Consider the following 17,810-nt stretch of genomic DNA (forward strand, 5'->3'; position numbering starts at 1 on the left):
CTCTCTTCTCTCTTATATACAGGGTGCATGAGAATTATCTTTACAACTTTGATCGTAAATAAAAAATTAATCAGGAGTTGCAGAACAATATTGAAGATCTCATCTTACAAAAAAAACTTTCGAAGTTTCACTCAGTTCCAATAGAAACTGCACCCTTACAAATTGCAACTGCTGCAAGCAATTTCGCAAGATGACATGATTTCCCGTAAGGAATATGCAATCATCATGCTTGATAGAGTCGACAGGGATAATGAATTTCTGTAAAAAATCATGTTCACATATGAAGCCACATTCCATGTTTTTGAGGCAGTTAAAAAAACAAAACGTACGAATCTGGGGATCAGAAAACTCACATGTCATGACAGAGCACATTAGAAAGAGCCCCAAAGTTAATGTGTGGCCTGTTTCATGATGGTGTGATTGGACTCTTTTTCTTTATCGAATCAACGGTTAACTCTAACATCTACTAGACACGCTGGAAACCTTTGTCTATACACAGTCAGAAGAACCACAACTTGATTTCTTCATTCAGCAAGATCGCGCCCCGTCATACTGGGGCTTGATTGTGCACGAGTCTCTTAATGAGAAATTCCCGAACAGATGGATTTGGCGTGGTGGTCCCATATTTTGGCTGCCTAGATCACCAGATATCACGTCCTGTGATTGCTTTCTATGGGATATGTATGTTAAAGACCGTGTGTATAAAACTCTGGCGGCTGACATTAACGATTTGAAGAAAAGAATCACAATTGAAATTGCAACTGTGATTCTGTGAAGTTGAAATTGAAAACTTTGGCGAAAACATGCTGAGCGTACATGTCAGGAATCGGTATATCGTTTGGATATTTTGCGCGTGACTAACGGTACCCACATTGGGTGTTTGTGACTTTCAGAAAAAAACTGAAATTTTCTTTGTTAGATGTTGCCTAAACGGTAATTCCAAGTCTTTCAATAAAGTTGTTATTTCAAAATAAATTGTAAAGATAATTCTCACCCACCCTGTATATATCTTTACAAGGGATACTGCGTTCAAGAGTCTTACATAATAATACAAACGATGCGTGCACGGACTCTCTAAAGCTAACAGTAGTACATTAAAACCATGTTTAAAATACGTATTTCTTTTTTACATACAAATTATATGAAATATTAATTGCCACATTTCTATTTTTCCGATTTTAATGAAATTTGGAATGGCTTAACAAATATTTCTAAAAGGCTCAAATTTAAAATTTCATGAAAATCCGTCCATTAGGAGTTGAGTGACGGATGGACAACAGGCGCATATGCATATATATATATATATATATATATATATATATGTGTGTGTGTGCGAACGCACCTAAAAATCAAAAACAGGAATGTTTTTTTTTTTTGGACCACAAATGCTGTAGTTGAAGAATCCATGAACCAAACTGAAAGAAAAAAATTGAACTTGCTTTAAAATGTGGTACGCAATATTTTTGGGAAGCAATAAACACAGATTATGAGACGATTGTAAGTGATATGTTGCGAAATTCAGAAAACTAGGCTGCAATATGAGTGTTAAGATACAGTTCTTGCATGCTCATCTCAACTATTTCCCAGAAAATTTAGGTAGCTCAAGACAGGAGGAAAGATTTCATCAATGTATAAAATAAATGGAAAAAGAAGGATATAATGTCAATATGATGGCCGACACTGATGATGATTACCGCTGTATTCTAAAAAGAGGACCAGCCAGGAAACTAGCTACCGGAGGAAGTGAAAAAAAGGATCAAGTTTAAACCAGTATAGGTAAAAATAATCCAGTTTGCGGCCATCTATGACAGGAGCAGATAGCCTTTAATATTTCTGCTTTTATATATTTTTATATAAGAATAACCTATACGAAAAATTGTATGGGTTATTTAAAAGTTTTTCTCCTAGTGATATTTATTCGAACCAATGGGAGAAGAGGGCGAGGCAATTACGTCACTACAAATGCAATTAATTTTTGACAGTTGCTCCCATAACGTTCACCAATCTCGTGCACGTACTTCCCTATCTAACATTTGATGTTCCATTGTAACGTTTTGTATATTAATGAATATTGTATACAGTATTTGTAAATAGTTTAGTATTTTGTACATATTTTAAATATTTGTATTGTTTGTAAATATTTAAGTTAAATATTTGTATAGTTTGTAAATATTTAAGTTAAATGTTTGTATAGTTTGTAAATATTTCAGTTAAATATTTGTATAGTTTGTAAATATTTAAGTTAAATATTTGTATAGTTTGTAAATATTTAGTTAAATATTTTAGTCCTGCTCTTTCCGATGCAACAATATTCCTCATTCATTATTAAACTTAAAGCAAAAGGCCTCTTCTTAAGTGACCTATGTAACCGCAGGTAAATAATTACATAGCGATATTTATTCGTCCTTGAGAATGCCGCGCACTACAACTGCACAGGTAAATAATTACATGGTCATTTACTGATTAGATATCGATTAGTGCGTATCGGCAGGTGTGTTTTTTACGTAGAAAAGATTTGGCTTACTCTGTATACCTCTACATTTTACGTAAAAAAGTGTGCGCGGGGGTGGGCGAGCAGGGGACGAAGACCCCTAATTTCTATTATAAAAATAGTTCAGTATTTCTTATCAGCAGTAAAATATCAGAGAAATATTTCTTAAAATGCAGACCGGTGTTATCAATCTCACAAGCAGGACTACGGTAATGATGGCCACGTATTAACTGGACCACGCCACGAAAAAAAATCCTATAAACAGAATTCAGAACTTAGATCGTAACGGAAGTATTCTTCAGATTCGGCCGGCGACAGGAATCGAAACTGAGACTTCCCTCTTCACAGTGTGAGAGAGGGAAGTCTTCTCCCATTTGCTCGAAAAAATATCACTAACTTCAAAGTTATTAAAATATCATGTTTAGAAATTAAACAGTAATAATAACTAAAATTATTCTGTATAATACTGTAATACGTTTACTAGGATGAAGAATAATCCTTCTTGATGCAAAATAAACATGATGCTGTTCGTTTTGTACTAAGGCAACTAAGGTTATGAAGCTTCAGCGTATTTTGTCTGTAAATTGCGTTACATGGTAATTTTCTATTTGCTGAATAAAACACAAGAGTTTCCGAAGCTAAAAACCATGCACCCTCAAACGAGACCAATTAACTCTGCCACGATCTGAAAAATGTCCGCAAAATTCCACTCGTCTTAACAGGATTCGAATCCAGGCCTTTTCCATTGTGTTGCAATATAAAATAAAATAATAATTAAATGCCATCTAACGGTCATTTCGATGTTTTTATAACACAAAAAGCTACCCCTTCATATCAACTTTAATCTATTAAAAACATAAATGATGTACTTTGTTCAAATTTAAAGACATTATGAATCAGCGATAAAAAGAAATATCCACGACTAAATGTACTATACATACATAATTAATTTTTCGCCTTACAGCTACATTTTGCAAATTTCGAACCGAATGCTCTTTAGAAAAGTAAAAGGAAGAGGGGTAATGTCCTGTTTTAGGAAGTACAAAGCCCATGCAACACGGAGAAGAACAAAATAGTTCATGAATGCAACGAGGCGGACAGGCGCTCTCCTCTTGAAGCATAGCTCAGGTGGTTTGAAAGCTTTGAGGTGGAGTAACTGTTGAAGGCCAAAGGAAATGAAGCGTTGCTATGGAGACACCCCATCAGCCAGTCATTGTCCTGAGTTTTGGAGTTCGTGCTGCAAGTTACACTACTTTTCGTTTAGAAGGTAAACGTGAAATTGTGTCTATAGTTTTAGGACCGTCAACACCTGATTTGGTAGTGCGCACGTGTTTTCCTTTTAAGAGAAGATACTAGAAATGAATGGGATGAAGTTCTGATAACACTGCTAATTCTCTAAGAAGATTTCTGAAAATGTGATGGTTACATATGCAACCATCACATTTTCAGAATTGGCTATAAGAGTATGACAAAAAAGCACTCACATTAAAAAAAAGAAAAGAAAGAAAGAAAACCTACACTTATAGTAATTAGATGTTCTAATCAATTATTGCATACTCAACTATTATTAATTTAATAATCTAAATACATTTAATTTATTTTAATTTTTAAATAATAACTGAATAATAAAAACTAACGAGAAGTAAAGTCGACAAAAATCCAGTTGCAGTCCTGCCAGCCGTGAGGTAAAATGATATGAAGCTGTGAACCCTACAAGAGTTGTCTGCAATTTTGGCATCGCTGATTATAAGTATTTGTTTGTGTCGGCTATTTGAGATTTATTTCTATTTTCGTATTTTTAGAGATAAGAGATTCGACTCCTGTGAAATGCCTGGTTTTTCAACTATGAAAACCTGAAGTTTGTATTGGAAGTATAACATAATTCATGCAATTTTATATGCATAATTTATCACTAGTGCAAAATTAGCTATCACTTTTCATTTCTACCTTCTTTGACGGAGACGTTAGGGTTGCTGAAGGATGTGTGTATTTTCTGTAGCTGATCAACCTGTTATTATTACTTAATGCTTGCATGTTATATTATACAATTTTCAGCCTGATTATTCACAAATAGGCAAAGAGTTGGGAATTTGGTATTTTAATCAAATTCTTCTGAAGGCGTAATAACATTGTAAATGAATGTTTTCTTCATAATTCAAACAACGATTAGTCTTCCATTCCCTTGTATACTAATCAGTTATGCTTAGGGGAAAACATAAAATCAGCTTCGGACGAAACAACAACAGCTATTATTAGTTAGACAAAACTAATTGGTAGCCTTTAGGCTGCCTGCTTTAGCTGTGTTCCCAAAAGCTGATTTTTATGTTTGGGAATTTTTATGCGTAAGTAGATGGAAAGTAAGTATAGACCTCCCGTCTAACTAATAATAACTTGTGTGCTAATGTGCGAGCTTTTCTCTACTTAGTATTGCTTGCGGGCGACAAATGGAAATTTTAAAAACAGTGCTATGATAATGATTCGTAACAGGGTTATAACCTCTTGATTTGTTCTCGTACAAAAACAAACAAGTGTAAATGTATAGAAACATTCAAGATACAGAATAAGAAGTAAAGAAGGAAATAAAATGCATTGAAAATCGAAAATCATAAAAGTTTAAAAATGCTCAAGAATGCTGGATATTGAAAGAACGTAAATGATATACACTCTTCGAGACATAATATGCACAGATAGTGTAGTTCGCTTTAACAGAAAAGCATGCACAGATAGTGTAGTTCGCTTTAACAGAAAAGCATGCACAGATAGTGTAGTTCGCTTTAACAGAAAAGCATGCACAGATAGTGTAGTTCGCTTTAACAGAAAAGCATGCACAGATAGTGTAGTTCGCTTTAACAGAAAAGCATGCACAAAAAAGTGTACTCTTATACGGCAGTAGTACTTTTTAAAAATATCTTTTGAGAAAATAATATTTTGAAATCTTCAAAACTTATACACTGAGTTGGCTTTACATAAACAACACCGCCCTAATACCTCATGGGACGCTTTTTGCCCAAAAAATGTGGAGTTCACGCAAAGACGTTTATCCGTAAAAGCCTTGGTATGAACTCCACAAGGTGTTGCAATGATATGAGGATGGAATTTGGTCTAGGCAAATTCAAGACCCAGATTGCATCAGGGGAAGGCAGTCGGCCGAAACTACTAACTGCAGATTGGTAAAGATATCGAAGCCATGACAGAGGGAGAGACCTACAAACACCTGGGGATGATGCAGGCTCAGCAGTTACAGCACAAGGAAATGAAGGCCTGCCTGACCAAAAAATACCACCAGAAACTCATAAGACTTCTGAAAGCAAAGCTGTACGGAGAGAACACAGTTAAAGCCATAAACACCTATGCAGTCCCAGTGCTAACATACTCCTTCGAGACCACAGATTGAACTAACCGAGTTGGAGGATATCATGAGAAAGATAAGGACAATGATGACCAAGAGCCGCCAACAACCCGAAGTCAGCAGTGGAGAGACTGACAATAGCTCGGAAAGAGGAAGGAAGGGGCTGATAGACCTAATCAAGGAAGAGAAAACAGGGATAGCTAACCAGAAGGGTTACTTCCAGAAAAGCAAAGCAGCACTCTACGAGGCCATAAGGAAGACAGACAAGCAGCATACCCCACTCAACCTAAGTGAGAAGTCTCCTCCCGCCCAGACAGAACAAACGAAGCTAAAAAGATAGTCAAAGAAGACACCCCATGACAGACACTACAATGACCTCCATCAAGATCACATGGATAAAATGGCTTCCAATGCATGGCTCACGAGCGGGAAGCTCTTCCCCGAGACTAAATGATTCATGCTCGCCATCCAAGACTAGGCAATCAACCCCAAATATTATAGAAAATACATCGCCAAGGAGCCCAGGGTCAGCTGGCACAGTTCGACGATGCCACCTGGCCTCAGAAACGATCTAACACATCACCACGAGATGCAAGGTCACCCAGACTTGAGTACACTCGTAGACACGACCAAGTAGCCAGTATAATACATCAGAAGCTAGCAAGGAAATACCAGTTGATCAAAGAAAGTGTAACGTATTATAAGTAGGAACCCCAAGCCATACTAGAGACCCCAACCCTGTACTGCGGCCGCATAATAACGGACAAGGCAATCCCGCACAACAGACCGGACATAACTCTTATCGACAAGAAGGAAAAGGCTACTTATCTGATTGATATAGCGGTGCTCAACACTGGCAACCTCCAGAAAACCCATGAAGAAAAAATCAGGAAGTGCACGAACCTAAGACAAGAGATCAAAGAGATGTGGTATATGCAACAAGTAACGACCATATGATCGTGTCTACCACCAGTATGGTGTCAATAGCCCTACATAACTACATAACAGCCTAGCAGCAATAGGTCTCAGAGAACATCTACAAGGAACTCCAGAAAGTCGCAATCCTGAATACCTGTAGGATAGCCAAAATTCCTCGACCAACAGTCGTAACAACCTCAACCAACACCAGACGTAACAACCACCCTGTGTACTTGGTAAAGTGTGTTCTTGTCAAGTGACATCAGGGATTTCCCTCGTCTCCGCCTAGTATACATTGTCATGTAAAACAGCTGTCGAGGCCAGAGATTTAAAAGTGTGTGGATACTGTATATGTGTAGTGTTGTGTATCGTTGTTCATCCGGTCATTTAATCGTTGGATCCCTGTGGGACCCAACGTTGCCCACACTTAGCGCCGTGAAGGCAGAAGAAGTGCCCAGTAGTTTAAATTTCACTATAGCAGGTCCTGCCACCTAATTTCCTAATATTTTAGTGGCTAGGACTTATATATATATATATATATATATATATAAGACGTGGGAGAAATTGGCGAGGTAAACAAAGGGGTGCTGTTTTCAAGAAAGGCTTAATGTTCTACAAACTGCAGCGTCTGGAGACCAGGCACCTGCTAGGTTATCCGCTTGAGGTGTGTAAGGCTTTGAATAATGGTTTGAGCAAGCTGAATGCTGATATGATGCTCCCTCTTGTTCATATTACACACTTGAGGGGGCATAAATTAAAACTGAAGAAAGACAGTTGAAGAACAGATGTGCGGAAATTTGCTTTTAGCCAGGGAGTGTTTGATTGTTGGAACAAACTTCCATCTGTCGTTGTGGAAGTTGATAGCTTAAATAAATTCAAGGAAGAACTGGACGAACTTTTGGAGTATTTGGATAATGGAAGTGGGGTTTTTTTTTTTTTCTTTTTGGTTGATGCTATATAAGCTTGTTTTCTTGCATCATATGCTACTACTAATTTTCATTCTAATGCTGATTTTTAGCATCCTTTTATTACTACTTTGCACGTTATTTGCTTCTTTTTCTCTTCTGGGTTATATATTTAGTATGAATTTAACTTGTTTATTTCATTTCATTAATTTTTTTTTATTTACTGCTTGAGGTCTCTTTTGTCTTTATCTCTTTTTTAATCTGGCTATTTCTATTACACGTTCCTTTTGGATTTGGTTTCGCATTGACATATCCGCTTTGTTGATTATGGAAGTTCTTTCGCTATTGGATTCCGTGGACCGCATGCCTCCATTATGGGTTTTCTTCTCCCCCATATTTATTACTTTTTGGACTTTACCACTTATATTTCAAATTCATTAAATTTATTAAATTCTTTCTTATTCATTATTTTTTAAATGTGCTTTGCTTTGGCATGTGCTTTACATTAAAACAGAAAATATATATTGTTGTCTTTTCGTGCAATTTTGGTGGTCGACTCTAAATAACGACACCAGAGTTGTGCAAATGCGACAATATACTTAGTTATTTCTTCACTATTTATTCTTTTATTCGCTCTATTCCTTATGTATTTATTCTTTTTTTCTATATTTCTTCTTTCTATGACATATCACTTATACATATATTAATTATAAGAATTTTTCCATATACATATGGGGTTTTTGTTATTCAGCAGATCCACTGACTTATCTTGCGTCATGCTGCAAGAACAGAGCACGATGATATTACTTGTATACAGGGTGTTTCAGTTAAACGTTTCAGAACTTCTAAGAGGGGTAGGGTACATCCTGACAACTCGAAATCATATAGCAATGTGGGGTCGGAAATGCTTTCCTGAAGCGGTGTTGTACACAGAAGCACCATAAAAAGAAAAGAGACCGTAAGTGAGAAATCGTTTTAATAATACATGAAAAGAAGCAAAAGGTACATGGATTAAAGTAAGTGTTCGAAGTTTCTTCCACGGGCTACAATGCACGCCTCACATCTCCGACGCATGGACATCCGAACATTCTGGAATACTCCAGGCAGCGTGTCCAGACACAGCAACCGGAGGATTATGCACCTCGTATTGCTTTCGCACAGTGGTACCTTGGAAAATGTGCTACAAATCCCCTTTTTCCTGCTGAAGTGTTGTTTTCCGATGAGGCATCCTTCACAAGGGAAGGAATTTTCAACACGCATAACGACCATATCTGGGCGGTCGAGAACCCGCATGCAATACGACGTCGTGCAGCACAGATTCGATTTTCGGTCAATGTATGGGCCGGTATTATGGGAGATCACCTCATCGGACCTTACCTGTTACCGTGTCGTCTAACCGGACCTATCTACTTGATCTTTCTGCAGCAAGTATTGCCACAACTTTTGAGAGATGAACAGATTTCTGCATCGACGCAACAGACAATGTGGTTCCAACACGATGGAGCCCCTGCCCATTATAGCGGAGATGTTCGTAACTACCTGGATGTCACATTTGGTCAACAGTGGATCGGACGTGGTGGTCCCGTGCGTTGGCCTGCTCGGTCACCCGACCTATCATGTCTTGATTTTTATTTCTGGGGTCATATGAAATCGCTAGTTTATGACACCCCTGTTGACAATGCTGAGGAGCTGGTTGTAAGAATCGCAGTAGCTGCCGAAGAAATTCGAAATTCGCCTGGAGTATTCCAGAATGTTCGGATGTCCATGCGTCGGAGATGTGAGGCGTGTATTGTAGCCCGTGGAAGAAACTTCAAACACTTACTTTAATCCATGTACCTTTTGCTTCTTTCCATGTATTATTAAAACGATTTCTCACTTACGGTCTCTTTTCTTTATGGTGCTTCTGTGTACAACACCGCTTCAGGAAAGCATTTCCGACCCCACATTGCTATATGATTTCGAGTTGTCAGGATGTACCCTACCCCCTCTTAGAAGTTCTGAAACGTTTAACTGAAACACCCTGTATATTTTGTGTGCATGTTTTATGTTGTGATAAAAGTTTAGCTAACGGAGGGGGGGGGGCTTTCCTGAAACTAAAAATTAGTTTCAGGAAAGTGAAAAGTGTATGAATGATGAATATAAAATTAGTGCTGATATATATATATATATATATCATCTACTCTACTGAATCTACTTTCATTCATCTACTCTACAGAATATGTGTGCATCATCCCTTCACCTTTTTCAGTCTGCTACGAACACTGGTGTTCAAAGAAAGTGCATCACCCCTTAAAATTGTTGTTGTTGTTATTTGGTTTTTAGGAGCATTAGCAACTAAGACCATATTGCTCCGGGAATATGCGGTGGTCATTCCCTGACCTTTCCGCATCCTCCGTATTTGGTGGCTCACGGGCTCGAACCCCGGTCTAATCAAGAAGCATGTGCTACGCAGTGCTGCTCCTGCCCACCTGGCTACGAAGGCGCCCCCTTAAAATTGTAATTGTCGTCCAAATAACGTAAGTATATGGCAACATTTCTTACAGATTGCATCAGATAAGATTGACACGCGTAGCTGTTGACGCAATATTGCATCAGCTGTTAATTTCAGCTGTATAAGCCCGCTCTGCAAGAGTTGCAGACATTCCTTGCTTGTAAGGATGGCGAGTTACGTGCAGTAGACGCCACGAAGAAAGAGTGCTATTGTTGCTTTACGTGAAGAAGGATGTTCTTCGCGTCATATTGCTTATAGAGTGTCTTGTAATCAGTCGACAGTGAGTAGATTCTTTCCAAACTCAAGAATACTGGTTCTTCTAATAGGAAAAAAGGAACCGGATACAAACGAGTCTCTACGCCAAAATAGGACCGCGTTTTGAAGCGTTTATGCGCTTCAATGGGAAGGGAAGAACATACAGGAGTGGCAACAAGTGCAGTAACAGTCAGAAGACGCCTCTTCAAAAACTGACGTAGCCTGTCGTCCTAAGAAGCCCCTCCTCACACAAAAAGTGAAAAAGGCTCGATTAATTTGGTGTAAGGAGCGTGTCAAATGAGCAGTGGAATTCAGTTATTTTCTCGGATGAGAAGAAATTCAACCTGCATGGCATGGCTCTGATACGGGACAAACGATTCGCCGTAGACGTGGTGATGAATACTATTCAGACTGTATGGTGTCTACAGTGAAATTCCTTACCAGCCAAATGATATGGGGTGCATTTCGTATCGCGGAGTAGGTCGCCTGCAGTTTATAAATGGTTCCGTAAATGCCAATGGATACTTGTCTATATTGGAAGGCAAATTGCTGCCCAACAATTAGAGACTATTTCAATTTGCCAAGCAGCTGCATCTTTCAGGACGACTCTGCTCCTTGTCATCGGACAAAAATTGTGTAAGCAGGCACTTCTGTAGTTATTTTAGCTTCGTTTTTGCATTAGAGGTTCGACAGTAATGTGTTTACATTTGTTACAAGTAAAAAAAATGGTTGGAAGAACGGTGCATTACAACTCTTAGCTGGCCAGGAAACAGCCCGGACCTGAATCCTATAGAGAACTGTTGGTATCGTGTGGAATCTACAGTTGCCAGAAAGAAACCAAAGACCCTTCGTGAACTTCATAATTCGTGTTTGGAACCACGAACTATCAGTTGATTATCTTCAGAAATTGATCTTTTCAATGCCTCGACGGTGTGTTGCTGTCTTCAGGACCAGAGGCGGTTAAACTAAATATCAGTTTGCACCTGGTGAACTTTTCATTTTGTTTTCCATTTAAAATGATAAACTGAAGCAAATTGAGGGCTTCTGATAACATTTCAGCCATAATTGTCGTGTTTACCAAAACTGTTGTATAAAGGCTGCAAATGCTCATTTTGGAGTATCTTAAGAGCAACTGTCAAATATTACTTAGATTTGCCTTAACTATTAATATCTTTTGTTTAAATTTCTATTTGTGATACTAGTCATTAATGAAACATACCATCGCGAAAAAGGATTAGAAATGTGAAATTCCTAGGTGATTCACTTTCTTGAAATTTCCAGGTATCGTTCACTTTCCCTTTCTTATTATATTTTCGGTTTCGTTTTAGATTCGTTTCTCGACATGTTTCGACACATATTTTTCATTTTAATACAAGCATTTGGTATTAGCTCCCTTTTACACTAATGCTTACAAATGCCAGAGCCCTTACTATAAGATTGAACTTCACAACCCCAGCAAGCTTAGTGTTATTTAATAACTTTTTCTTTGCTTTTTATCTTTCTGCTGTCTTTTTTCTACTGTACTTCTCGTTCGTAAAACTATTAGTGTACACGATGGTAATAGGAACGTTCCTACTATCCTAATTCTATTGCTATTTTTCGTCTTTATTTATTTAAAACACTCCTTTTTACCTTCCCCGTCCTCAATTTAATACTACACCCTATACCACGTGCTTGTTCCAAATTTAATTAAATCATGTAAATCCTATCTATACATAATTAAGTCCTACACTAAATTCTATATATTAATATTACACATATTTATATTAACCATATCTATACTAACTTGATCCTTATTTTCACCTAAATAAATTACACTGCGTTGGGACTACCTTGTCCATACTATATTAGAATGTGCTAATTTCATTTTCGTTGCTTTTTTGGCCTATCACTTTTCTTCTACTATTATGGACAAGTATAGAAACGCAGTTCCCGATACATGTTCAGGTGTAGTCCCATGATGAAATACCTGATCATGTATCAATATTTATTTATTTCAGTTGACATCAGATCAAGCATATTTGCCTTACCTATATTCGACCGTTTTCTAAATATGTTTCCCCCCCATATCTGATGACAGCTATAACACTATCGTTTTATTTTCAATTTCAATTTATTTGAATTTTTTATTTTTATTTTTTTATTTTAGTGGTATTTAGATGCACTAATTTTACTTTACATTTCTCCCACTTTCTATTGGCTTGGTAATTCAGCCCATAATTCTATTAATTCATCATAACTTTTAGGATATCAACATTCGTTCACCTTTCACAAATATACTACACTTCTTTTCTACTTTCCACGCCCTTCTACTTACTGGCAATTTGTGCAACTTTCACATCCACTTATGCATACTTTATACAAATCAAATATAAATGGAATAACAAGCTGATTTTTAAAAACCTATCACAAATACGTGAATAAATACAAAACTTTTAGTAGATAATTACAAATCATTAATGAAACATTAGTTTTAATGTGTCTTAGCACTGAAAAAAGACTGGACAAATTTCGAGTTGAAATTAAAGTTATGGAAATTGATTGGTGAACGGCCAATATATATACATAAATATATGCAACATATATATTTATATTATCTATATATAGGTGCGTCAGTAACCTATAGAAACATATCTTAATATGGTGGGTTTTTCCATGGGTAGCATTGCAGGCTTGGCATCAATCAACTCTTCATGATGAGAATGAGACTGCTAATTAGTTTCAAGGTATCAATTTCCACCCTTACATAAGAACGTAAGCTTAGTAAGCTTTCTCGGAGAAAGCTTGTCACCCTCTTGTCTATAGCATTCCAGGCATGCTACAGTGGATCCTAATATTTTCCTCGTCACGAATCCATTGAGGTATCAGTTCCCACCTTTGCATAAGAACATACGTAAGCTTAGTGGGCTCTCTCTCTCGGGGATTCAAGCGAACCGAACCCTTCCAGTAATAATAGTTTTTGCAGAAAACCTTTTCAATAATTGTTTTAGCAAAACATCCGTTTTTAATAGTCAATAATTTTTTAAAACAATCTTTTAATTTTTATTTTATTACATAATATGCACTTATAGCAAAATTAATTCTGATACTGCCATCAGTCTGTAGTTAGCTAAATTGTAATATTGCTTTAAAATACAATTCTTTAAATATACTGTAATTCAAAAATTGGAAACAGAGCTATTTTAGCTAAAACTAATAATGAGGCTTCTGAGCTACTGTATATAAATTAAACATAAATGTTAACATGTAAATATTTTTGTTAGCACTGAAAAACACAGTGTATCGAAATTCAGATCGATCAAGTATAAATCTGAGTCTGCATTAAGTTTCTTGGGGTATTTTGACTGTATGGAGGATAAATTAAAAGTACTTTTTCTTGCGGGTAAAGCACAGTGACCATAATCGGGGCCCGTCCACGTGTGAAAAAAGGTTAAGTATGGATCTGGACAATGACGCAAAGAACTTTATAAGCTTTTTTATACACACGGGTAATGTTTTTTTTTTTCCCATACACCAAAGAAAACTGTCCAGAACGCACGCAATTTATAGACATAATACACATGGGTGTATGAGATTCGGTTCGGTTACCCAAACCGAAAGTCTTATGAAATAGAAGATGAAATGGAATGTTTTCTCTCAGATTTTCACTTGAATGTACAGAATCTGAAAAGCGGATAACTGCATCTTTCGCACAGAATGGATATTTTTCTTCAAGCCAAATGAAAAGCTCATTGTAGACCTAGCCTTGAACAAAGTTTTCAACCGATAATTAGTCGAAATGTCCATCGTTTATTCTTAAATATTTAAATAAATTAGTAAGAAGCTATAATCTACTAAGAGATCTAAAACGAGAAAGTTAAAAAGTATATCATAACCAAATATTTCACTCGAACTCCATTTCCCCAGCTGGGAAACGCTGCTCTACTGGATTGAGGTCTGGTTTAAAACTCTGCAAAAAATGTCTCTTGAAAAGTTATCTGGTAATTTTTCTCCAATTTGGAAAACAGCTTTAATAAAAATTATATTTAAACCCTATAAACCGCTCAATGATCCTAAATACTACACCTCCACAGATCTACTCTACCATCTTTGCAGTTTATAAGAAAGTTTTAATGCATACAGGTTTATGCGATCTCCTTTTTCTGGAAAAACAGATGATCTCTTCACTTCAATATTATAGGAGTGCAAAACACAAAAAGTTTTTAAAAAGTTGAAGTCACTAAGCACTTTTCACTTTTATATTTCGCACTAGAACCACAACCAATGAACACTTGCCCTGGGGCAACCTAATGGAGTGAAAACGGAAGTTGCGCAATGTATACAGAGAAAAGATGGCAAAATATAACCTGAAAAAAAAAGCGTTCGGTCGCAAACGCCCTATCTGTTTAGGGAAAGCTATAAGGCATTCCAGCGAGTAAAAAGGTTGAGGGTTGAGAGTTTATCAAAATTACATCTACCTTCGCCCGATGGGGTGCCTTGCAGCTTTCCCCAAAGAGATATAGGATTGGCGACCGAATCTCTCCTTCTTCGTTTTTTGACCAGATATATTTTTGTAGAGATTAAAAACGAAAACAATGTAATTGACTCAGAAGTATGAGTGTGATGGATGCCGTTCGCTACAATTAAGAGTTGTAGTGCCTACCAGAAAGTGTCCTAGCCTTCTGGAAGGGGGAAAAATTTTTTTTTTGACGTCCAAATGTGATAGTTTCTTGGGATGGCATCGTTATGAAACTTCGCATTGCGACAAAAAAAAAAAAAAAAAAAAAAAAAAAAAACAATAAATTCTCGATTATCCCTATGCAGATTATTTGAGGAACTTAAAAATCAGGGAAATTGGAACTATTTCATTAGTATGGGTGACAAATTTACGACGATTTGCACTGACTCTAAATTTTACAACTTCTGGCTTTCTATTTTAAAGTTTAATACGAACACATATTTTTGAAGAGGGCAAAACGAAGTTTGCCTTTTCCTTTGGGATGCAAGGGAAATAAATTGAATCGCTGATTTCATTTTCCTTCTTAAAAACTGAACCTGAAATACTCAAGGTAAAAAAAAAAAAAAAAAAGAAGAGATATGTACGAAAAATCAGCATTTGTCACCCTGTGTGCTATCATTGACGTACACAGAATGATGAATCTGTATGACGTCACTGACGTGAATATCCTCTCCAGAGGTGGACCCAGGTCAGCTAAAGGGCGTTGTAGCCCCACTTATGATATCAAAATAAAGTGGGTTTTTTACTGCTATATGATGATTAAAGCTTAACGATTCCATTGAACACTGCTTTAGCCCCCTCATCAAGGTTTAGTGCTGGCCCTTTGATTGTTTTCAATATTTATTAACAATATTGATGAAACCATATGAAGTTTAATAACAAAGTCTGCAAATGACACGAACGTTGGCACGGCGGTTAATGACAGAAATCGGGGTATGATGCGGCAACAAGACCTAAAAAATTAGCTGGATGAGCTGAGAAGTGGCAATTAAGATTTAACATAGAAAAATGCAAGGTAATATATAGGAGAAGTAACAGAATAACATACCTGTCATTCCACAATACATACGAATTGGGTTATACCGCACCGTGAAGACAGTGTAAAAAGAAATATGACCTGGGATAATTATAGAGTTATCTATAATTTTGGCATGAAGAGTGCAGACATGAAGAGTGCAGAAGAGTGCAGCTTCTGAGAGTGCAGACAGGCTGCTTGAATAGTTCATGAGGTTCTGTCAATGATATATATATATACAGGAATTTTGATGCATAAGGAACTGCCTTATACAACGGAACAATTACAAGGAGGTAACTGTCCCGTTGTATAATGCAATGATTAGGCCGTATTTTGAGCACTGCATACAGGTCTGGAAGCCTCATTTTAGTAAGGATATGAATCTGTTGGAGCGGTGCGGAGAAGAGTAATGAGATTAGTGAGAGGCTAAAAAAGGGTAGTTTTAACATAAAATACTTCAATTCTGCTGGAAACTGGGCACCTGCGAAGAGACCTGATAGAAGTATATATGGACTTAAATGGATTGTGTAAATTAAATGCGGATGACATCCTAACTGTTGCTCGGACGGCACACATAAGATGACAAATTTAAATTGAAGAAGGATGACTGTAGGATAGATGTCTGAAATTTGCTTTCGGCGAGAGAGTAGTGTTGATTGTTAGAACAAATTTCCATTTGGTGTTGTGAAGGTGGACAGTTGAATAAATTTAGGGAAGAATTAGAGGAGGTGAGCAGGTGATGTTTTTTTTTATTTAGCTGTTGCTATATAGGTTTACTTTCCTTTCTTGCATCAATTATCATTATTAATATTGTACTGAAAATATCGGAGACAGCTTAATTGTCTCAGTGATTCGAAAGTTAAGAGGAGAGCAACATATTCTGAACTGAAATGAGACTAATTTAGACTTGAAATAAAGGAGGATATCTGAACTATGCATGCGTGATGGAGAAAAGTAATCTAATTAGGAAGTTTACAGGTTTCATCTTAGCTTAGCACTGCTGTGCAAGAGAAGAGAAAGAAAAAATACAAAAAAATTGCAATCTTCCGATATTACACTGCGGAAAAACCGAGGTGGGAGCTGAGGGAAGAGAGTGTAATGTCCAACGATTTTTATCAAAGTTTGTTAAGCTAGATATAATTTGTTAATACTACAGTCGATGTCAGAAGTTGTCGGAAGTTCCTACATACAACAGTAACTAGATCACGCATCGAAGAGGATATTAACCTTCAAAACTTCGGAGAAGTTTCTACCTTTAAAAACTTCAAACCACACTTGACGCCACACGTGGATGCTGCTAAATCAGAAAGAACAATGTAGCCAACTAATCCATCAAAATCTCTCTAAGCCTGTTGGCATTACTTGGGCTGTTAAGAGATCAGACAGGTTTTACCGCTAAGTCCACCTGAGAGGACGAACATTTCTTGGCGATGGGGTGGCTCTAAGTTGTGGCGCGCATGCTCCTTGCAGGAACCATTCAGAGGTAAAGCCTATCGAGAAAATCTACAGCTAGCATCGCTGTAGAGCTGGCAAACCTTTACCTGTACCACGGGCAGTAGGAACGCTGGTTTTCGGGCGACCCTTTAGGTACATTGACTGCAATAAAGACGATCGGCGTGAGAGAGAGAGAGAAGGGGGTGCCGTAAAACAACTAAAGTGTTTTTGTGTATCATATCTACCCATGGCAATGGTTGCAGCTATTAGGTGAGAAGGTATGTTAATAGACATTTAGTTTTGTGTTACTGCCTATTTGAGGAATGTAATTTCATATGCAAATGTTACTTCTTTTACTGTATTCGAGATTAAAAGCTTTCTGAGAATGAGGCGTATCCAAGGTTACATCACTCAAAGCACTTCCCCATATCAGTTGAGGAAAGTGTGCTATTAA

At 37.1% G+C, this 17,810-nt stretch overlaps 1 protein-coding gene across 2 annotated transcripts in view; it reads left to right on the plus strand.

Annotated features, from left to right (window-relative positions):
- The first annotated feature begins 17,481 nt into the window (after positions 1-17,481).
- Positions 17,482-17,810, plus strand: part of LOC150081860 (calpain-9-like) — a 152,380-nt gene continuing 152,051 nt past the window's right edge. The window contains exon 1 of one of the 2 annotated variants that reach the window (XM_090379769.1): positions 17,482-17,634. The gene's annotated coding sequence lies outside the window, so the exon portion shown is untranslated. The remainder of the gene's footprint in view (positions 17,635-17,810) is intronic. The other variant, XM_090379770.1, reaches the window with a different exon arrangement.

This window comes from Mastigoproctus giganteus, chromosome 8 (assembly GCF_048544385.1).
Source record: "Mastigoproctus giganteus isolate SK-2022 chromosome 8, ASM4854438v1, whole genome shotgun sequence".
NCBI classification, from domain to species: Eukaryota; Metazoa; Arthropoda; class Arachnida; order Uropygi; family Thelyphonidae; genus Mastigoproctus; species Mastigoproctus giganteus.